This window comes from Pinus tabuliformis, chromosome 8 (genome assembly GCF_031772625.1).
Source record: "Pinus tabuliformis cultivar Carrire ecotype Pingquan chromosome 8, CPIR1, whole genome shotgun sequence".
Lineage (NCBI taxonomy): Eukaryota > Viridiplantae > Streptophyta > Pinopsida > Pinales > Pinaceae > Pinus > Pinus tabuliformis.
This window is the reverse complement of record NC_142294.1, coordinates 2,023,855,449-2,023,880,147: the sequence shown is the minus strand read 5'-3', so window position 1 is coordinate 2,023,880,147 and position 24,699 is coordinate 2,023,855,449. Positions and strand designations below refer to the sequence as shown.

Here is a 24,699-nt window from a genome sequence, read left to right as displayed (position 1 = left end):
AATCATCTTTCATTTCACCTTTTCCTTGCCTCTTTCCTCGTCCTTTTAAGGATAAGGATGCCTCTCTAGGGCTTGGTGTGAATTCCAATAGATGTGTGCATTTGGAATTCTGTTTGGACACGACTCTTCCTTAGTGCTGCCTCTAGGCATCCTCCAATTTTGAACGAATTTTGATGGTGGTATCTCCTTAAAATTGATGTCCTAGCCTTAAGACCAAGTGGGAACCCTAGAAGCTAATCCTTCAACTTGGGGATTCTTTGAAGGTTTATGCTTTAGTACTTGTTGAAGTATATCATTCACAACCTTTTCTCATCTACCTTGACCTTGAATGAACTTTTATCTCGTCAAATATCTCAACCCTAGGTCTTGTGTAGTTTTTCTTTCAAGGGGGATTTTCTTGGAAAGTCTTCCTAGCTTCTCCCAAAGCTCACACTTTTATTGAACCTTTCCATTTAAGGAGCCACATTGCCTCACTTCAAGCCTATCCTAGACACATCAATCACAAGGGAGGGATACTGAAAGTCTGGAACTCCTTCTGTCGGCGAAAATCTGAGAAGAGAAGGGGACATAGGTTGTGATGACAGTGGGCCTTTGTCCCAAAGTGTTGTTGTGCCCTCTAGCTTTTTTCTCTTTACAAGGCTTGCTAGTTTGTGCAACAACATTTTTGGTGCCGTTGCTGGGGAGGAAGTAGGTCTACCTCCCTTGTGAATCATTGAGGAATTGTTAAGTTATGGTATGTTCTATGCTTATAACAGTTTACTTCTTTTTCTGATTATATTCCACAGATTAGCAATCACATATACATAAAGTGCAGATAGAACATTAAACGATCGACAGAAAACAAGCCAAGACAAGAGACACAAGATGTGGCGGCTAGCCAGCGACAAACCCCACAATGTGTGGGGAAACCCTTTGATCAAATCTTCTTTTATCTTCAATAATTCAGCAGAGAGAAATAGTACAATAAATCTGATTCATATCAGCAGTAGCAAACCCTAGATCAACAGCATCAACATTAGTGGCTTCTTTATCAAACTAGGGCAGACGATATCTCACAAACCGACTGTTGGATTGACTTCATTCCAACACCAAAAGTTGCGGCTTTTAGAGGAGGTTCAGATGAACCTACAACGCAGTTCAGATGAGGAGATCTTCTAGGCCACGCAGGTCAATCTTTACTTCTGCAGTTGCAGCTTCAGTTTCAGCAGTTTCCGGCTTCAAACTAGGGCAGTCGATATCTTGCAAACCGTTCGTCGGATTGACTTCATTCCACCACCAAAAGTTGCGGATTTCAGAGGAGGTTTAGATGAACCTACAACGCAGTTCCAAAGAGGAGATCTTCTAGGCCAGCAAGTCAATCTTTACTTTTGCAGTTGTAGCTTCAGTTTCAGCAGTTTCTGGCTTCAAACAAGGGCAGTCGATATCTTGCAAACCGTTCGTCGGATTGACTTCATTCCACCACCAAAAGTTGCGGCTTTCAGAGGAGGTTCAGATGAACCTACAACGCAATTCCAAAGAAGAGATCTTCTAGGCCACGCAGGTCAATCTTTGCTTCTGCAGTTGCAGCGTCAGTTCAACAGCTTCCGGCTTCACATGTGTGAGAGAGAGACCCATTTCTGCGCAGTAGAGAAGAGACTCATTTCTGCGCAGTAGAGAGAGAGAGATGTGATGAGAAGAGTGAGTGCAAATGAGGTAAAGTCCTCTTATATTTATACACAACGTTGGTGGGTGAATAGATGCGACTGTTGGGCTTTTGAGCCTACATGAGTTGTAGGTCGGCTTGATAATAATTCCATAATCAAAATAAATTCATATCTCCATGAATACTTATTGGAATCAGTTGATCTTTATATCAATCCTGCACCTCTCGACGAGAGGAATCTAATAAAAATATTATTAGCCATGAATAAGATGACCCACATGAAGTTTTGCCTTGGTTTCCAATTTTAACACTCTCTCTCAACCGGGGAGAACTTCATCTGCAATCTGTCTATCGGTTGTTACTCTTCATCAATCAAATGCACTGCCCTGTACAGCTTGACCCTTGCCCTGCTCTGCTCTATTCTACCTATTCTGCTTTGTCTTGTTCGGCCCTGTACAGATCGGTACTGTTTTTCTCTGTTCTGCTCTGCTCTTGCATTGTTCTATTCTGCTCTGCTTTTGTCCGAATTATGAAGAAGAAGAAATGATCGAGGATGTATCATACTGACTCAAAGTCAGTCTCAGAGTATGTACCACTGGTCCCAGACCAGTCTCAACCAACCCAAAGTCAGCGTCATAGTGAGTACAACTCCACTGGTCCTAGACCAGTATCATCCTCCACTGACTCAAAGTCAGTCTCAGAGTGCGTACCACTGGTCCCAGACCAGTCTCAGCCGACCCGAAGTCAGCGTCATAGTAAGTACCACTCCTACCACTGGTCCTAGACCAGTATCGCAGTCTCAGAGAGTGTACCACTGGTCCCAGACCGGTCTCAACTGACTCGAAGTCAGTGTCATAGTATGTACCACTCTCACTGGTCCCAGACCAGTACTGCATTGACACGAAGTCAGTCTCAGAGTATGTACCACTGGTCCCAGACCAGTCTCAACCGACCCGAAGTCAGTGTCATAGTACGGTACAACTCCTACCACTGGTCCCAGACCAGTATCGCAGTCTCAGAGAGTGTACCACTGGTCCCAAACTAGTCTCAACCGACCCGAAGTCAGCGTCATAGTATGTACCACTCTCATTGGTCCCAAACCAGTACTGCACTGCCACGAAGTCAGCCTCGGAGTATGTACCATTGGTCCCAGACCAGTCTCAACCGACCCGAAGTCAGTGTCATAGTATGGTACAACTCCTACCACTGGTCCCAGACCAGTATCGCAGTCTCAGAGAGTGTACCACTGGTCCCAAACTAGTCTCAATTGACCCGAAGTCAGCGTCATAGTATGTACCACTCTCATTGGTCCCAGACCAGTACTGCACTGACATGAAGTCAGTCTCGGAGTATGTACCACTGGTCCCAGACGAGTCTCAACCGACCCGAAGTCAGCGTCATAGTATGGTACAACTCCTACCACTGGTCCCAGACCAGTATCATTGATACCAGATGAATGGAGGTCATCCTAGCGTAAGGAGTACGGTAGATACAACGATGCGTCCATCGGTACTACTATGGTCCCTAACTTCATTTCCTTGCTCATTGATCAGATGAGAGGTACTCCCCATGAGTCCCAGACTGCATGGGTAGGATGCCTCGACAGGAGAACTAATCAATCCTGTCCTCACAGGAGAACACATCAATCCTGCTACAATCGCCATGGAGAACACATCAATCCAGGCCTCACGGGAGAACTAATCATCCTGCTACACAGGAGAGCGAATCATCCTGTTCCACAAGAGAGCTCAATGTATGCAACATGCAGGACCCTTGTACAAGGGCTTCTTGCCGACTCCAAGTCGTTTGGGAAAGTCATAGATTAGATCTTTCCTCGGGGCTTTGACAAGGTGTATCAACCTGTACATCATCTTAATGCGATGGAGCCTCCTTGCTCATCAACTTACCATATCCCAGATGATGTCTATCTGCTGGAGCAATCGACGAATACGTGATTCCTCAATAATCGAATCCCACCTCTGGTTGTTATAGAGAATCACAGTGGTATCCAATGTAAATCTCCAAATAGCTCACTGAAGAGCTTGCGCAACCAGACTGCCTCACATGAGGTCATGCTAGCAACAATATATCCTGCTTCAGCGGTGCTCAAAGCCACCGACTTCTGCTTCGTGCTCATCCAAGATATCGAAGCAGATCCCAAGGTGAAACAACACCCGGAAGTGCTCTTACGGTCCACCACACTGTCTTCCCAATCAACATCAGTATATCCAAGTAGTCTCACATCTCTGACAATGTATCTTAATCCATGAGAGATTGTGTCTTGAAGACATCTCAGAAGATTCCTGGCATCAATGCAGTGAGGCTCAACCAAATATGAGCTCACCATGCTAACTGCAAAACATATGTTCGGATGGGGGTTCACCAAGAACATCAATGTGAAACTCAGAGGCATTTCGCAAATCTGGTCCGACATCACTACCATATAACTTCTAAAAGTTAAGATCCTCGGGGTAGTCACAGGCTTGAGTCTTTCCAATATCTTTACCACATATTTTCCTTGAGATAGGAAAATTTCCACTGGCTTCTGCCACACTTCAAGTCCTTGGTCCTTCATTTCAAATTCAGAAGCCAACTCCCTCTTACATTTGTGAATGAGAGGGTTTGCACCTATTAGAAAGAGTTCATCCACATACAACACCAGTATGAGAGGCTTGTCATCTTAAACCTTAAAGTAAAGGTTAGGATCGACTTCACTCCTAGTGAATCCCAGCTTCATCAAGTAGCTATCGATCCTCTCATACCATGCTCGGGGTGCTTGCTTCAGCCCATAGAGAGCCTTCTTCAACCTGCATACATGATATTTTCAATCAAATCCTTCAGGTTGCTCCACGTAGACCTCTTCTTTGATCGAGCCGTGTAAGAACACAGTCTTGACATCCATCTGATGTAGGTTCCATCCTTGTGAAGCGGCAAGGGCTATGATCGAGCAGATGGTCGTATATTTGGCAACAGGTGCAAATATCACATCATAGTCTATACCTTCCTTCTGGGAGAAAGCACGAGCAACAAAACGAGCCTTATACTTTTCCGTACTTCCATCTGCTGCATGATTTATCTTGTAAAGCCATTTTGAAGTAACAATTGTCTTGTCCGGGGTCTGGGAACTACTTCCTAGACATCATTCTCCATAATAGACTCATATTCTATGGTCATAACATCCTTCCATACTTAATGCTTGACGACATCTGAGAATGATGAAGGCTCATTTTGTATGATCGTGCTCATGATGGTCAGGTATCCCTGATACCTGTTAGGTTTCTTACTTTCACGAAAGGTTCCTCGGGGCGCAGCATGTCCTTCAGCATCATCAAGTAGCCCCCTAAGCCATGAAGGCCTCTTCCTAGAAGAGGAAGGCTCATGTGGAGGAGTATCAATCAAATCCATGGGTTCTTCTACATCAGGCATTGATTCATCATCCTTTTCTTTTGGTTCCCTGGTATCGGCTTCTTGAGAGCTCCTCAAAGTCGGAAGATTGTTCACCTTGCTGAGAGCCATATCTTCGTCAAAGGTGACATCATGACTAATTACGACTTCCCATTGACTGGCTACATAGATTCTATAGCCTTTAGTATTTTCACCATAGCCCATGAAAATTCCCTTCTTTTCAAATGCACCCAATTTATTTTTTTTTCTCTTTCGGCACATGAAAATATACAGGGCTTCCAAAAATTCTAAAATGAGAAACATCAGGTTTCTTACCAGTGAACTTTTCTTCAGGAGTCTTGGAACCCAATGCTCGACAAGGGCATCGATTTTGTACATATACGACAGTGTTTGTAGTTTTAGCCCTTAGAAACTTAGGTAGTCTTTGATCATGTAGCATGGCCTGGACAACTTCCACAATCGTGCGGTTCTTCCTTCCCGCCACACCATTTTGCTCAGGAGTACGTGGTGTAGTAGTCTCCTTGTTAATGCTAGCCTCAGATATGCCTAAGTGAACCAACTGTAATATATCGGAGGTCTTGCTTTGGCTTGAGGGGAATGGTCCCCTTTTGAGCTTTCCTTCGGCACATCCCGGACATACACCTTCTTTCTCTACTTGGAATTCGGGCATCCCTGTTACCATTTGTCTTACATCGGGTAGAGCTTTTTAATGAAGGGGGGCAAACCTCTAATGCCAAAGTTCGGACTGAAGAGATGTGTCATAAGACATGACACCTAGCAGACTTCCATCGACCCGATATAATGAATCAACACTAAACCCAAGAGTAGAGGTATCTTTAACATTACTTTTCCATATACGTACCTTGCCATCGCTGAAGGTTACCTTGTAGCCTTTGTTTTCCGTTGCCGAGATGGACACTAGGTTCTTTTTGAGGTCAGGTGCATTTAATACATCCTGGACTTTCTAGCCTTTTTGAATGGTTGTCCTCTTCCTCGATCCCCAGCTTTCCTCTTACCTTTGCTGTTGAATTTGTCATTCCTTTGATTTGCCATCAGAGGGATTTTGATCATCGTCCCGGTGTGAGTCCTTTCTATCAGGGCACTCCCTTGCATAGTGACCTGCTTTATCGCAGATGTAACATCATCCTTTTCTTTCACCCTTAGGTCCAGCCTTTCCTTTTGATTTAGTCTCGGAATTATTTCTTTTCTTAGCATGAGAAGAAAAGGCAGCAGGAGGACCTTTAGGCATGGGCATTTCTTGCTCTTCTTCCCTTGTTTCTTCTTGAATGCATCTAGCCATTAATTCCTCGCAACCAGGAATTACATTATAGTTCAAAAGAGTAGTCTTGAACACGTACCATTTGGATGGTAATCCTCCAAGAGTCATGAGTGCCATTTCCCAGTCTATCGTAGATTTCCTTGGAGGTGTCCACTTCAGAGATGTAGGCCACCAAGTGCTTGTCGATAGAGTCCCGGATGATCTTCTATTTTGACTTCTTCGGTTTTCCATTTGTTCCATGCAGCGACGGATGCATTTGATGGAGGATCAAAAATATTGCCTCTTACATGGTCCAACACTCTTGGATCTTCTAGGGTTAGATCGATAGACATCTTCCATGCGTGATAGTCATCCTTCTTACAAAGCTTGCCTTCGGCAGAGTGTTGAGGACCCCATAGTTCTTTTAGGATAGCCTCGCCAATCTTCTCTTCGGTGATTGCTCTTGCTCTTGCTTGGGCTTTGTCTTCACCTCAGCTCTGATACCATGTTAAGTTATGGTATGTTCTATGCTTATAACAGTTTACTTCTTTTTCTTATTATTCCACAGATTAGCAATCACATATACATAAAGTAAAGTGCAGATAGAACATTAAACGATCGACAGAAAACAAGCCAAGACAAGAGACACAAGATGTGGTGGCTAGCCAGGGAGAAACCCCACAATGTGTGGGGAAACCCTTTGATCAAATCTGATTTTATCTTCAATAATTCAACAGAGAGAAATAGTACAATAAATCTGATTCATATCAGCAGTAGCAAACCCTAGATCAACAACATCAACATTAGTGGCTTCTTTATCAAACTAGGGCAGACGATATCTCACAAATCGACTGTCGGATTGACTTCATTCCACCACCAAAAGTTTCGGCTTCCAGAGGAGGTTCAGATGAACCTACAACGCAGTTCAGATGAGGAGATCTTCTAGGCCACACAGCTCAATCTTTACTTCTGCAGTTGCAGCTTCAGTTTCAGCAGTTTCTGGCTTCAAACTAGGGCAATCGATATCTTGCAAACCGTTTGTTGGATTGACTTCATTCCACCACCAAAAGTTGCGGCTTTTAGAGGAGGTTTAGATGAACCTACAACACAGTTCCAAAGAGGAGATCTTCTAGGCCACGCAAGTCAATCTTTACTTCTGTAGTTGCAGCTTCAGTTTCAGCAGTTTCCGGCTTCAAACTAGGGCAGTCGATATCTTGCAAATCGTTCGTCGGATTGACTTCATTCCACCACCAAAAGTTGCAGCTTTCAGAGGAGGTTCAGATGAACCTACAACGCAATTCCAAAGAGGAGATCTTCTAGGCCACTTAGGTCAATCTTTGCTTCTGCAGTTGCAGCTTCAGGTTCAACAGCTTCTGGCTTCACATGTGTGAGAGAGAGACCCATTTCTGCGCAGTAGAGAAGAGACTCATTTCTGCGCAATAGAGAGAGAGAGATGTGATGAGAAGAGTGAGTGCAAATGAGGTAAAGTCCTCTTATATTTATACACAACGTTGGTGGGTGAATAGATGCGACTGTTGGGCTTCTGAGCCTACTTGAGTTGTAGGTCGGCTTGATAATAATTCCATAATCAAAATAAATTCATATCTCCATGAATACTTATTGGAATCGGATGATCTTTATATCAATCCTACACCTCTCGACGAGAGGAATCTAATAAAAATATTATCAGCCATGAATAAGATGACCCACATGAAGTTTTGCCTTGGTTTCCAATTTTAACAGGAATTGATTCATTAATGACATTATAAGTATTCCTTTGGCGACTCCACAATCCTCCCATTGAGATTGAAGATCTGTCCATTCTAACTTAACAACGGAGAGGTGATGAGCCTCCTCACACTCCTTCTTTGATAAGGTTGCCAAAAGAAGGTAATTGTATACATGGGAAAAACGTGTGCTCTTTTCATTAAACATTGCTAATATATTAGGAGCACCCCACCATCCTTTTTCTTAACATCAAGAATTATCGAAATTCTATGGGAAAGAGGACATAGAATCTCAATAACACCTCATACAATTTGAGTTTCTCACAAGTAACCCAAAGTATAAAAAAGATGAGCACATGATCATGTTTACCCACACTTTTCGAGGTGATGCTCGTATATGGTACCAATGATCGAATGTTGCCTCTATCTCATCATGGAATGACTTTGTTACTAAGTTCAAAAGGAGATGGTTCAAGGAGCTAGCAACTACCCCATGCCTATCGTGGCAGATCCCCTGCCCAACAACTCCTCGCTGCCCGCTACATCCCGTAGTTACTCGATCATGCCCAACATGGCACCTTGCTCGCAACACGATCGTTCCTATCGTCTTTGCAGTCAAATTGTCATAGGCCCTATCTTTTCCACACGCAACAACACCCTGTAGCAACTCCACGCTACGTGTGCGCTATTGCATCCATATGCTTAATCACTGTCCATAGATGCAAACTACAACGACCTGTAGCATACTGTGTCTTGTCTGTTGGCTTGCCCTGTGACCTTGCTTTCACTCTTCCCGGCATAAGCTTCATGTTGGCTACCTACTGTAGTTGTCAATTTGGGTCTTTTCTTAATGATTTTGTTGTTGCACAAATATAACCTACTCAAATCCCACGACCTGATCTACTCTGTACTACTTGCATACCTTCCTACAACCATTTTCGTACCTCCATGACACACTCTAGCTGTCGCCTCTAATCTCGGTTGAATGCTACTGTGCATCCCAATGACTTGTTCAGTTCCAATGGTTATTTTCACCTAACAGGCTATCTGTCGTGCGCCTCTTCAGGCTCAGCTGCAGTTCGGTTGAATGCTACAATGCGTCCTAATAACCTGTTCGGTTCCAATGGTTATTTGCACCTAACAGGCTATCTGTCATGCTTCTCTTCAGACTTAGCCGCAGTTCACGGACCTTCATGCATGGGCTTGACCGCCCTTGATTCCACTTGCCTCAACTGTGATTGATCTACTAACGATTGCATCCTTTGCCTGCAAACTGTGGACAGTGTCAACCCATGCGCTTTCCCAACCCACCTCGGTCTGCGATCTCAAGCCATTGTTTGTTGTTTCAGATTGTCACTCGACAAGATTCCTGCACCAAATTTTTCTGTGGTTGGTCGTCTTGAGTGGCTAGACCTCCACCGCATACCCTTGCTTGATTGTTGTCGATCTTTATCGTTGCTTTGGCGGCTGTAACTCTCGACTTCCTTTCGATTGTGGTTTATGACTGTGTCTTGATCCAACTTTCACTTAATTGTGTGATTGGGGAGGTGTAGATAGAGCAACCAGAGGGATTTGAGGTGCATGGGACATATTCCCATGTTTGCAGGTTGAAGAGAGTTTTGTACGGACTCAAGCAAGCATGACATGCGTGGTATTTCAGGATGGGCTTCACCAAGAGTGATGTTGATTCAAACGTGTACAACATATTGGTTAGGAGAGAGCCACTCATTCTTGTGTTATATGTAGATGACTTGTTTCTTACAAGGGCTAAGAAGCTCAATGTAGATTGGAAGAGGGATCTTTCTTTAGAGGTCGAGATGAAGGATATGGGATGGATGCACTACTTTTTGGGGTGAGAGATGTGGTAGAGAGATGGGAAAATCTTCCTTGGATAGGGGAAGTATACTGTGGAGCTCTTGAAGCAATTCGTGATTTAGGATTTCAAACCTATGGCTATGTTAATGGCGATCAATTGGAAGAAAATTGATGCTTCCAAGTCAGAGGAAGTGGACCCACTTTATATAGGAAACTAATTGGCTCTCTTATGCATTTGGTCAACACTAGACCGAATATTTGTTTTCCTGTCAATACACAACCAATTTATGGTTGAGCCAAAGGTGGTAGTGAAACACATACCCAGGTATTTGTGTGGCATGGTGGAGTATGGATTGAGTTATGTCCAGGGAGATAGAGTGAGGCTAGTGGGTTATTCAGATGTTGACTAGGCAAACAACGCAGTTGACAGGAAAAGTACTTCATGTTGCTATTTGAGTGTGAAGTTTGGAGTTGTTTTTTGGTTCAACAGGAAACAAGAGTCAGTTTAATTGAGTTTTGCTGAGGTTGAGTACATGGTAGCGAGTTTAGCATCATGTGAGGCCATTTGGCTTCAGAATTTGCTCGTGGGGCTATTTGATCAAGAGTTGGAGCCGATTGTGATACATTGTGACGAATACCTAGACCATGACCCTTGACACAATCTGCCTCTCCAAGACCAAGACATCAACCCTCTGCTCCATCACTGTTGAGATCTTCATGACTGCTGCACCATTGAAGTCATCACTGCTGCATCTTTCTCATGTCACTGAGATCTATTGAGATCTTCACTGTGTTCTTTATTCAATGCTTTCATTAAGGGCTCCATTATGATGACTGTTTCACCATGTTTCCTTAAGCACTAGGATCATCACTATGCCTTACAATCATATACCAAGAGAATATGTCAAGACTGAGAGATCATTGTGATCCTTCTTATGCCGAGACAATGAGTCTTTCATCATCATATAAATACGTCCTTCAAGACTGTGATAGTGTTTTAGATCCTTACCCTTTCATTAATGTCGAGATTGTAATGGATACTGTGCAACGTGACTACTGTTATTAGGACTGCATCTTCAATACTTTAACTAAACATAACATTGCACTGGGATCTGCTGAGGGTATACGAGGTAGTAAGAGCACATATATACTTATATCCGTAGTCCTCTCTCCTTCATCCATCCGAGATCTACTAGGTATGCCGAGTATGAGATCTGAGATCCATCTTGACTGCACCTATTGGTATGCCAAGAATAGGATCTAGCCGATACTTTAGTCAATGTTGCGTCCTGATCTGAAGTTGTTCATGCACCCGAGATTTGGCCATGACTGCACCTAATACCCGATCGAGGTGCAGTCAAGCCCTAATGCAGATCTGCTCCTTCATGGTAGGCTTTAGAGGAATGCAAGATCTCTTTCTTGATTGCGGATACCTTATGCGAGATCTGTCCCTCCTTGACTGCGTATACCTGTACCAAATACTCACACGAAATTACAGAGAGAAATGCGAAGTTGTGTTCTGCCTTTTGGTGGATACCTTGATGGGGTATTTATAGTGGTTAATGCTCTCATTTGAACCAACTTGTAGCATGAACCGATGTGTCTATTCCCTTGAGCCGACATGATTTCCATTTATCCATTTAATTCTATTTTTTGAGGCAACTTGGTGATCTCTTCGTTGTTTTGCTTGCAGACTTCGTTGTGCTTGCTTTTGGATGATTGTTCTTGGCCTTGGAGGGTTGTTACACACTGTTGAAGACTTGTATACATTTACATGAACTCATGAAGAGTTTCTTTTTCATATGACATGACTCTTTGACATAAATAAAATCCTAAAGACATTAAGAAGAAGTCTTTTACCTGGTGACACTTCTTGCTCATGCAACTGTTGATTTGGGGTAGAATCGAATGTGCTGTAGCCACGAAAATTGGTGGAGAGGCTAAAGCACACGAGATGTCCAAGACCCATAAGTGGCTTGGGCAAAATCTAACAAGTTTGGAAGATATTAAAATAATTAATATTTTTAATGGAGGCCCTAAGTCTAAACTTAGGGAAAATAAAATATTAATATGAATTAATAGAAAACTGAGTTGGAATGGTCCAAAAGTCATGGATCAAGCCAGATCTAATGTTAGTCATTGATTAGGGACTTAATCTCGGCCATTGATGGACCAATGAGAAAAGTATAAGAAGAGGCTTGAGGGTCAGTTGGAGAACACACTGAGGGAGACCAGTCAGTTCGATTTCTGGAGTGGGGTTAGCTGAAAAATTTGAACTAGTGGTCTGGAGAGCAGCAAGAGGCAGCAAGTATGGAGTAGAGAGTCAGGATCAATAATAGAAGACCAATGCAGAGGTAGGAGAGGCAGATGCAGGGCATTTCAGGCAGACGCTGAGGCAATAGGAGATTGCGCAGTCACTAGAGGGCTTGTGTGGGTGACGCAGAGAGGCCCAGGGCTGACGCAAACAAGAAGGGGTTGATGCAGAGTCTCTGGGAGGTACGCAGAGGTCAGCTAGGGTAACGCTGGGACTGGGAGAAGTTCTGGAGATTTTTTCTTTCAATTGTGTAAGCCAGTTTGGCACCCGGTTGTACTGAAGAATTGCTGAATAATAAAATCCTCCCTTGTTGCACCGGTTTTCCCTCATTGGGTTTTTCTGGGGACTATTGTCCAAAATATTTGTGTTGATGTGTTGATTCTTGTGCATGTGTTTGTTTCTGTATTATGGTGTGATATCTGCAACAAAATTTATTTTAATGTTTATTGAAGGAATTTCATAAATAACTTATTGAAAATAAGTAGGCAAAGTAAATCAGATGTTGCAGTGATAGAATTTCCACATGGTATCAGAGCGAGTAATCGGAGATAGGAAGGGAAATCAGTTATGGGTCGAGACCATGATGCATAGGCATCCATGTCAGGGGACTCGCACAGATTTTTAGAAAATTGCACAAGAGATTTCGATTTCTCCATGTTGGCTTCCAGGATGGAAGAAGAAGTGGCTTGTATGACTAGTTCTGCGTCATCAGAAGTATGGTATATAGACAGTGAAGCCTCTTGGCATATGACGAGGATCAGGGAATGTTTCTCAGAGTATCGAGAAGAGAAGATGAACTTTCAGATCACCATGGGGAACAAGGCAAAGTGTACACTAGTAGGGAAGGGTACCATAGTTTTTCAAACAGAATCGGGAGAACGGTTTCGCGCTACAAATGTGTTGCATGTACCAGGATTGTGATGAACTTACTTTCTGTGTTGCAACTTCAAGGCAAGGGCTATGACGTTTACTTCATCAAGAAGAAGGTATACGTCAAAAACCCAAGCAGGAAAAAGAAAGTGCAGATCGATCAAAAGTAACAAGTTGTACAGATTACAACTAGAATCACCAATGGCACTAATAGGCAGTCATGGAGACAAGTACTTGAACGAACTATGGCACAGAAGAATGGGACATTTGCACCATGGGGCTCTGAGAATTCTTAGGAACACTGTAACAGGAGTTTCAGATCTTAGTATGGAACGAAATGATGTATGCAGAGGATGTGCTCTAGGAAAGTATGCCAAGGCAGCATTTTCTAGGAGTAAACACAGGGCCAAGAGCGTACTAGGATTGATACACTGAGATATCTGCAGACCTATTGTCCACCAAAGCTCTTAGAGGCACTGAGTATTTCCTTACCTTCATTGATGACCACTCAAGGAAAACTTGGATTTATTTTCTGAAAATCGAGTACAAGGTTTTCTTTCGATTCAAAGAGTTCAAGGCTTTGGTGGAGAATTTGACTGGGAAGAAAATAAAAGTTTTGTGCTCGGATAATGGAGGAGAGTATGTTGATAAGGACTTCATTGATTTTTGTGCTAAGGAGGGCATCAGAAGAGAGTGGATGACTCCGTACAATTCGGAGCAGAAAGGAAGAACAAGACTATTGTAGAAGTAGCTAGGGCCATGATGCATGATCATGATATGCCAAAATTCTTGTGGGTAGAAGCATGCAACACAACAATATTTGTTCAGAACAGGGTTCCTCTTCGGGCGTTGGGCAAGATTACTCTAGAGAAAGTTTTCATAGGAAAGACGCCTCAAGTCAGTTATTTTAGGATATTTGGGAGTTTAGCATATTGTCGCATACCCGAGGAAAAGAGGAAAAAGTTGGATCAAATTGTGGAAAAGGGATATCTAGTGGGATATAGCGAGAACGCTAAGACTTACAGAATCTATCTTCCAGGGAGCAGGAAGGTAGTGGTTTGACGAGATGTGAAGTTCATGGAGGACAGTGCTTTCAAAAAATCTTGTGAGATGCCTTCCGAGGAGCAATCAAAAGAAGAGCCGTTGGTTAAACCTCTTCAACCAACAGAAGTAAAGAATTCTTCCTCGGATCAGGAAGATTCACAGGATGAGGAGGAGCTAACAAAGGCACCTGTTGGCAGAGGAAGAACTAGCAGGGAAATTCATCAGATTCTACGAGATGCAGAGGACTTCATCGATGCGCCAAGAAACAATAAGAGGGAGCAAAAACAACCAGATAGATATCAGGCATTAGTAGCTCAGGATGGGGAGCCTGCCAGTTTCCAGGAGGTAGCTCAACATTAGGTTTGGCTAGATGCGATGGTAGAGGAGTACAACTCCATAATGGTGAATGATGTCTGGGAGGTACTACCAAGGCCTCAAGACAGATTAGTAGTAGGTTCGAGATCGATCTACAAGATCAAATATGCTGCAGATGACAGTGTTGAGAAATACAAGGCTAGGTTTGTTGGCCAAGGGGTATGCCCAAAAGGAAGGAATTGACTATGAGGAGACCTTTGCCGTGGTAGCCAGGTATACATCTATTAGGACCGTGATATCTCTTGCAGCTCAGATGGGGTGGGAGATTCATCAGATGGATGTCAAAATGACTTTTCTGAACGGGGTAATAGAAGAAGAGGTATACATTGAACAACCAGAGGGCTTTGAGACACATGAGAAGAAGTCTCATGTATGTAGATTGAAGAAAGCCTTGTATGGGCTGAAACAGGCACCTAGAGCATGGCATGGTCGAATCGATGGCTATTTGCAGAAGATGGGATTTGTCAAGAGTGACGCGGATCTGAATATCTCCTATCTGGTTATAGGGAATGAGCCGCTAATCTTAGTATTGTATGTGGATGATCTCTTTCTGACAGGATCATCCAGGCTCATTGGGGACTGCAAGAGAATCTAGCCACAAAATTCGATATGAAGGATTTGGGACTAATGCATTATTTCCTAGGGTTGGAAGTTTGGCAGCAGAAGGGAGAGATCTTCCTTGGGCAGGGGAGGTATGCTACAGAAATCCTGAAAATATTCAGGATGGAGGACTGTAGACCCATGGCTACTCCAATGATCACCAACTGGAAGAAGATTGATGCATCAGAAGACAAGGATGTTGATCCCACCATATATAGGCAGCTCATAGGGTTCCTGAAGTATCTAGTCAATACCAGGACAAACATTTGCTACGCTGTCAACACCCTTAGTTAGTTCATGGTGGAACCGAAGAGGGCGCATTGGGCAACAATGAAACACTTTCTCAGGTATTTACAAGGAACAGTCAATTATGGACTCTTGTACGCCAAGGGTAAGGATATCAGATTGAGTGGATTTACTGATGCAGATTGCACACGAAGTTTAGTGGATCGAAAAAGTACCTCTGGGTACTGTTTCGACATTGGATTAAGAATCACTTCCTGGTGCAGTAGGAAACAAAAGTCCGTGGCTCTGAGCTCATCTGAGGCAGAATATATGGCGGCGAGTACAACTTCGTGTGAGGCCATATGGCCTATAAAGCTGCTTGTGAACCTATTCAAAAGGAAAATGGAGGCGACCAGGATCATGTGCGATAATCAGAGTTGCATCAAGCTCTCTAAGAACCTAGTGTTTCATGATCGGACAAAGCTTATTGATATTCCGTGTCACTTTGTCAGAGACTGTGTCCAACGAGGAGCTGTACAGTTGAGCTACACTCCTACAAGAGAACATGTGGCAGACATCCTCACCAAGGCTCTTGGAAGGACAAAGTTTGATTACTTTAGGGAAAATATGGGGATGATAAAGAACCCGTTTTAGTAGTAGAAATGGGGGTGATAACAGCACGGATGCAAAGGGAGTTGCAGTGTTGAGAGAAAAGGACCAGCAACAACACGAATGCAGAGGGAGTTGCTGTACGTATGCAGCAGTGGCAGTAGCAGAGCCATGGGCAACAGTATAGGATGGAGCAGTGCAGAGGATGTTGGGCAGGGACGCTTAGCATCTGCACAGGGACCGATGCCGGATGATCAAGGTGATACTCAGTGAGCAGTATTACTAGAGCACAATCCTCGCCAAGAGGGAGTGTTGATTTGGGGTAGCATCAGATGTGCTCTAGCCACAAAAATTGGTGGAGAGGCTAAAGCACATGAGATATCCAAGAATCAGAAATGGTTTGGGCAAAATCTAACCAGTTTGGAAGCTATTAAAATAATTAATATTTTTAACGGAGTCCCTAAGTCTAAACTTAGGGAAAATAAAATATTAATGTGAATTAATATAAAACTGAGTTAGAATGGTCCAAAAGTCATGGATCAAGCCATATCTAATCTTAGCCGTTGATTAGGGACTTAATCTCGACTATTGATGGACCAACGAGAAAAGTATAAGAAGAGGCTTGAGGGTCAGTTAGAGAACACACCGAGGAAGACCAGTCAGTTTAATTTTTGGAGCGGGGTTAGCTAAGAAATTTGAACTAGTGGTTTGGAGAGCAGCAGGAGGCAACAAGTTCGGTGCAGAGAGTCAGGATCATCAATAGAAGATCAATGCAGAGGCAGGATATGCAGATGTAGGGCATTTCAAGAAGGCGCTGAGGGAGCAGGAGACTGCGCAGTCAGTAGAGGGCCTGCGTGGGTGACGCAGAGAGGCCTAGGGTTGACACAGACAAGCAGGGCCTGGCGCAGAGTGTCTGGGAGCTACACAAAGGTCAGCCAGGTTGACGCTGGGATGGGGAGAAGTGTTGGAGAATTTTTCTCTCTGTTGGGTAAGCCAGTTTGGCACCTGGTTGTATTGAAGAATTGCTGAATAATAAAATCCTCCCTTGCTGCACTGGTTTTCCCACATTGGGTTTTTTCGGGGACTGTTGTCCAAAATATTTGTGTTGATTCTTGTGCATGTGTTTATTTTTGTATTATGGTGTGATATCTGCAACATAATTTATTTGTAATGTTTATTGAAGGAATTTCATAAATAACTTATTGAAAATAAGTAGGCAAAGTAAATCAGATGTTGCAGTGATAGAATTTTCACAGAAACCCATGTAGCAAGGCATATAAAAATAATTTATTACATCATTTACAAAGATCATGTCATTATGATGACCGAACCTAGTTACAGTTTCTTCAACACTCCTCTTAACTAGGGAGTTATTCATAACAGTACTTAGTCATTCTCAATCTGAAGAATTTCTCACAAGAAGAATCGGATTTGCAATCCATCTGTTATAGCATCATTTCAACCAACATTGTTTCATATAGCAAGGCCTTGACTAACAACTCTATCTCCCACTTAGATCAGAGCACAATGTTGGTGAGACCAATGATTGATAGACACACATCATCATTGTCTCTCTTAGGGTCATACTCACCCGAGTGTTCTCCGAGTATGCCCTACTAGGACAATTCTGTTATAGCATCATTTCAACCAACATTGTTTCATATAGCAAGGCCTTGACTAACAACTCTATCTCTCACTTAGATCAGAGCACAATGTTGGTGAGACCAATGATTGATAGACACACATCATCATTGTCTCTCTTAGGGTCATACCCGCCGGAGTGTTCTCTGAGTATGACTTGCTAGGACAATTCTCATCTTGGATTCCCAACCGTCAAGAATATCGGTCCTCTTGCCCACTCTTGTCTTGGATCCCCTACCACATCCTCAAAGAGTGTCAGATGCCAGATGATTACACAATCCTCCATTCTTTCTTCCAAACTGAAGACAAGAATGTCGTGTCTAACTCTCCGTCTTAACCGGGGACGAGTTCCAAGTTTCTCTTTACTCAGAAACTTGCTCGAGTTCCTTTACTCATAGGAACTACCCAAGGCTCCCTCTTACCCAGGGACTCTGTCATTAGTACTTTATAGGGTCTTTTAGTTGACTGATGATCCAAGACTTCGATGTCATCAATTTCTCCATATGTAGGGTTCAACCATCCATCATTTTCCTCCATCATGTCATCCCGAAAAGTATCCTCCTTGGCCTTACATCTGGGGCTTCCTTCTTAGGGCCATCTATCTTCACCTTTTCTTCGATGGTGATTCACAAAGTACATAGTTGTGACATCCTTCACAACTCTCCTTACCTTGGTCCTGCACACATACCCAGACTTTTCCAAGAGGCCAGACACCAAAAAATCACATATTACCTTTTGGTGATGGCCTTTTACCAATGACATCTTCTTGTAGGTATCAACATCCTGCATACATGTTGACACATCTCCCACTGATATCTGTTGTCAAGGGTCTTCATCTTTTCAGAATTCCATCAAAGTCTTCACATCTTTCCGGGAGATTTCCTGGTCAAGTCTTCTTGATGCTCTAGATGTTGATTGCCTTAATCGTGGTTGCATGTCTCACGATCTCTTCCAACTTCATGTCTTTCATTTCCAAGAGCTCTCAGAGTTCTTCAATTGTGGTCAACTACCTCATACTTCATATGAGGACATATTATGTTGATTTCATCTAATTTGACTTATGTCTTTCTGCATCCTTTCAGAGGAGGACATCCTTTCCCTTTTGATCATGCTTGATCCATTTTCCCTGCAACCATATATCATGACATTACAATATCAAATACAAATACAAATACAAGCATACATACCTCATTTTCCCTTCAGGCTTCTTTCAACAACTTTCTTTGTTGAACGGATCTTCAATCCCTTGATCATGTCATCAGTCCTTCATCTCATGATTTCCAAAAGTTGGAATTCTAGATGAAGTACTTGCTGCCTTCCCAGGCTAGTGGATCCTCTACTGAGGTTTCTATCAGAGACTCTTCAAGATCTAGTATATCCCCATTTGGCAAAAGTTTCCTTTGTTCCGGATGATTTCTTCCTTTCCTTTAATATACAATGAGATTCCTAAGAGCTATATCCCTTATGATTCATACGAGCTCTTATTTCCATGATGCCACGATGCATCTTCTTACCATGATCATATCTGCAAGGACTTTTGATAAGATCCTTTTGAGAGGGACACCATTTCATTCATAATGGAGATCTATTACTCCCTCTTTCCGTGATCCTTTCTTCAACTTCCTCCATTCTTCAAGTAATCTTTCCATAGTACTATCTTGTCAACCTTTCCTTTGCACATATTTGAGTCTTTTGTCTTTCTCTCTTCAACATAGAGACCACAAATTGTTGATCGAGGTAACCTTCTTATTCATGGACATTTGTTACCTTGCTTATCAATATCAATATCAATGATGATTATTTTCTCATCAGTTTTCCCAGATCTCGTAACTGAGATCTCATGATGAGGTTTCTTCATTCTCCTTTATTGCACTTCTAATAGTATATCCTCTAGCATTTCATATATCCTTCTTATGTCTCCTTTCTTACTTTATAGAACCTTAAGAATTCTTATGATTTCAAAGGAGACCTTGATGCACTGACTTCTCTAAGGATAATGACAATCCTTCTCATTCAATGCAAGACCGTTGATAATCCATCCAATATATGAAGTCATAAAACCAAACTCGATTATGAAAAGGTACTTAATTGATTGTGAAGATGAGATCTTCACCCTGATCATGATGGCTGTTGATGAGGCAAATTTGATGCTTCCACCGAATGAGATCCTTGATAGGAAGATTGCCTTTATTTTCTTCAAGCTATCTTGATATACAGGCTGTGGACATAATTGTACTTCTAGAGTTTTGTAGTATGCAACATCATATTGAAGTTGTTTGGCCATCAGATAGTATAGCTTCTATATCAATTACTGATCATTCAATCTTCTGCCTTCAATTAAGTTTTGATTGAGAAGACAAAGTCCTTCTCCTTGATAGTCTTGATGCTGGTAGAGGAAGATGTATGAGGGCTTCTTCTTGATTGCTTCGCTGCTTCCCTTGATTGTTTTCCTTCTTTTGTAAAGAGCTGCTCCTAGGGTTTGTAGACTTCAATTTAAGATCGTCCAAGCTACCTTGCTCGTGTGGCATTTTGATTACTTGAGACACAATCTATTGCTGTTGTAGGCTATTTTCCTTGCTTGCATAGTAACATTGTTGTAGAAGGCTGATCCTTTGATCTAGGGTAGATCTTGATGTTCTTTTGATGCTCTGCTTGCACTTTGTCTCATTTTTGCCCGCCCTTGTCTTCTGAAACCACCCTCTGATACCATGTTGAAAAATCTAGGGCACACATATTTTAGTGTGATTCTTCGTTACATGATAACAATTTGTGAAGTATTTATAATTTATCTTAGCTTTATCTTCCATTCATTATTAGTGTGTGCGTTTACTTCATCAAACTGCTATAAAATCAAAAGAGACAAGAACACAAATATTTGGCTTTTTGCCAGGGCCAAAACCTCTCCCTCTTGGAGAGGAAAACCCATGCAAAATTCTTCTTATAGAGATTCCTTTGACGAATACCAAGACCATGACCCTTGACACAATCTGCCTCTCCAAGACCAAGACATCAACCCTCTGCTCCATCACTGCTGAGATATTCATGACTGCTGCACCATTGAAGTCATCACTACTGCATCGTTCTCATGTCACTGAGATCTTCACTGTGTTCTTTATTCGATGCTTTCATTAAGGGATCCATTGTGATGTCTGTTTCACCATGTTTCCTTAAGCACTAGGATCATCACTATGCCTTACGATCATATACCAAGAGAATATGTCAAGACTGAGAGATCACTGTGATCCTTCTTATGCCTAGACAGTGAGTCTTTCATCATCATATAAATACGTCCTTCAAGACTGTGATAGTGTTCTAGATCCTTACCCTTTCATTAATTCGAGATTGTAATGGATACTGTGCACCGAGGCTATTGTTATCAGGACTGCATCTTCGATACTGTAACTAAACATAAAGTTGCCCTTGGATCTCCTGAGGGTATACGAGGTAGTAAGAGCACATATATACTTATATATATGTTGAGATTAATAGCACAGACTTCATGCCAATACTGTGACCTTATCCACAGTCCTCTCTCCTTCATCCATCTGAGATCTACTAGGTATGCCGAGTATGAGATCTGAGATCCATCTTGACTGCACCTACAAGTATGTCGAGAATAGGATCTAGCCCATACTTTAGTCAATGATGCATCCTGATTCGAAGTTGTTCATGCACCCGAGATTTGGCCATGACTGCACCTAATACCCAACCGAGGTGTAATCAAGCCCTAATGCAGATCTGCTTCATGCTAGGCTTCAGAGTAATGCGAGATCTCTTTCTTGATTGCAGATACCTTATGCAAGATCTGTCCCTTCTTGACTGCGTATACCTGTACCCATTACTCACACTAAATTACAGAGAAATGCGAAGTTGTGTTCTGCCTTTTGGTGCATACCTTGACGGGGTATTTATAGTGGTTGATGCTCCTATTTGAGCCGACTTGTAGCATGAACCGATGTGTCTATTCCCTTGAGCTGACATGATTTCCATTTATCCATTTAATTCTATTTTTTGAGCCGACTTGGTGATCTCTTCATTGTTTTTCTTGCAGACTTCGGTGTGCTTGCTTTTGGAGGATTGTTCTTGGTCTTGGAGGGCTGTTACACACTGTTGAAGACTTGTATACATTTACATGAACTCATGAAGAGTTTCTTTTTCATATGACATGACTCTTTGACATATAAATAAAATCCTAAAGACATCAAGAAGAAGTCTTTTACCTAGTGACACTTCTTGCTCATGAAACCCATGTAGCAAGGCATATAAAAATAGTTTATTACATCATTTACAAAGATCATGTCATTATGAAGACCGAACCTAGTTACACTTTCTTCAACACTTTGCCACACTTATTAAGCTGCAACCGACAAGTTAGAAGGACATGCCGTTCAAAATCCAGCAAATTGTGCCTTACTAAGCCGTGAAAATTGGAAAGAGAAGGTTATTATATAGAGCTAGAAAGCACTTAAATAAAGGTGAAACAAAAGAAATCATGCAAGTATTAAAAATGTTTAAAGTTTCTAAATAAAGTGTTAAGGCATTTTTTTTGGAAAAAAAGGGGGGTCAAGCATAAAAATAGAAAAAGGGTTATGAAATTATTATATATATATATATATTTCAACCTCATATATCATTAAAAGAGGGTTATATTGAGAAAGTAATTTATACAAGTGTTTAGAAGTTTTAAATTACTTAATTACGAAGGATTGAGGGGTTAAAAGTTAAAAAATGGTATCATAAAGATTATAAGCAACAAAAGGGGAACAAAAGAAGATTTATTGAAAATTTGTTTGAGGGAGGTTTTTAGGTATAAAAAAAGAGAGTATTTAACAAAAATAAAAAAATTAAGTAAAAAAGGTTCCATAGAAAGTTCAAAGTAGTGAAGAAAAAGAAAAAATATGGTTTTCCTTTCAAAATGCCCTTTTTGTTCAGAGGGATATTTCAATTGTCAAGAGTCATTCAGAAATCAAAATGTGGTTTGCACAAAATGTTACGAAACTGTTACTTTAGTCAAATATCTAAGTGATGCACAAACACAATTGTTGGCAAGAGATATAGAACAATTAATGGCAAGGCGGCAACATGCAAATTTAGAAAATGGAATCCAAATTGCAAGTTGAATGCCCATCATCACACTTACAAAACGATGTAATCCAGTGGACCGAGAAATTGCAGCTTGAAAATTAAGAGAGACAAAATAGCCAAACTTCGGCAAAATTAGAAAGCGTTGCAACAAGTATATAAAGATCTTGCGGATATGCATTACAAGGAAGTAATGGAAAAGGATGAAGAAATTGGCCTCAAGGACCACGTTGAAAAATTACTTGCACAAGTGAAGAAGACTAAGGTCACAAAGAAGGAACTCAAGAAGCACTTATTAGAACAAGTAGAGGAAAATTTACATTTAAGAATCTTAATAAAAATTTATTAGAGCAAATCAAAAGTTTAAAAGATGAAGAGAAGGATACTAAGGATAAAGTCAACAATTCAGAAAACGAAGAACTTTCACGTTTAAGGAATCATAATCAAAACCTTCTTACACAAATAAAGAAGCTTAAAAGTGACAAGAAGTTGCTAAAAGACAAGTTAGAACAACTTACTCAAGAAGAAGTATTGAAGTCTTCAATAGTAACAGTCCAAGTTGAAGATAAAGGAATGAATACCGAGCTAGTCAATATCACAACTAAAGAAAAGGAGAAACCAGTGGAAGAAAAGACACACTTAGATGATGCAGTTCAGATGATGAACATTCCAAGTGAAGGTTCTGTAACCAACTCAACAACATCAACTCCCAAAGTAAATCAGGAAATTGCCAAACACATGATAAGGGAAAATCAAATCACCAGTACTATTTATCGACATTTGAATCACAAGAGCAGACATGTCAATTAGTTTGCGTATCTGTATTACTTAAAACAGAAGCAACAAACTCATGCTCTGAAGAATAAAGATGTCGGCACAATCCAGACTGACGATAACAAACTATCCCAACTATCAGGTAATTGCCAAGTTCCACAAAAGATTAATTTAGGATGGTCCGATCTTTTCTCAATGCGACAATTTTGTTTATCACTTAGAGGATCCTATCATCTTGTATCAACGAAGATTACTACTCCGAGAATTCTTAAAAGATGTGAATAAATTACAAGATAAGAAGCATATGATATGCTTTTTCAACCATAAGTCTTGAGGACAAAGTTTTTTGAAGAGAAAGACAATGTTATGAATAAAATATATATAAAAATAATATAAATATAAATAATGATGATAATTGTAATAATGTTTAATTTAATTAGTAATTAGTACTGAAGAGGCATTTCTAATGGGATATGACCTTCCATGAAGAGGCACCTGCCTAAGTATATAAGCAGGTCATTTGTAACAATCATCATCTCACTTGTATTGAAATACTCTTATATAACAAAGGATGTTTTTGTCTTCGAAGTGTTCCGAAGATTATTGCAGGTTTACGAACCTTGTTCGTTACATTGGTATCAGAGCGTGTACAAACTTTGTTCGTTACATAGATGAAAAGGAAATGCCATTCGTCACTTGAGTAATTTTGTTAATCCTGATTCAGAAACATAAAGACGATATAGTCTTGTATTCAACTACTTACTGCAGCAGTTGTCCTAACTTCTGACTTAATGGCTAACTTTAGTACATTACATTAATTTTTATAATCTGTCACCAAACACCTATTACAAAATGGTCATCTATTTTAACAGGCATAACCTCAATGGGTAACTAAACTAGCTAGGAAAACTAACCAGTATACCCAGTAATTTCATTTGTTCTTTCTGCTGTAGAGTGTTTAGTAGTTCTAGGTTATTACATAGAATTTTACTACATTGTAAACATATCTTATTAGCTTCAAAGATCATGAAATGTTACAGAAAATAATAAGGAGATTGTTTTTTCTAGCGGAAGTGCCCTTCTGTCTATGTTGTATGCTAGAGTGTTGTTTTATAACCCCCAAAACTTTTAGAGAAGACACCAGAATTAGCATCCTAAAGTTAATGGAGATTCAACTTATACAGCTTTGCTTGGATGATATTGCAGGAAAATACTTGGAATATGTTGAATTCTCCTATTGAATGACTGTAGCTTTTTGTTATTTCTGTCTCATTGACTTCAAATAGGCTATATAACATGTTATCAATCTTGATGAACA

At 41.2% G+C, this 24,699-nt stretch overlaps 1 protein-coding gene across 1 annotated transcript in view; it reads left to right on the top strand.

Moving 5' to 3' along the window:
• LOC149244546 (AP-1 complex subunit gamma-2-like) overlaps positions 1 to 24,699 on the top strand; it is a 221,621-nt gene that overhangs the window by 62,542 nt on the left and 134,380 nt on the right. The window lies entirely within an intron of this gene.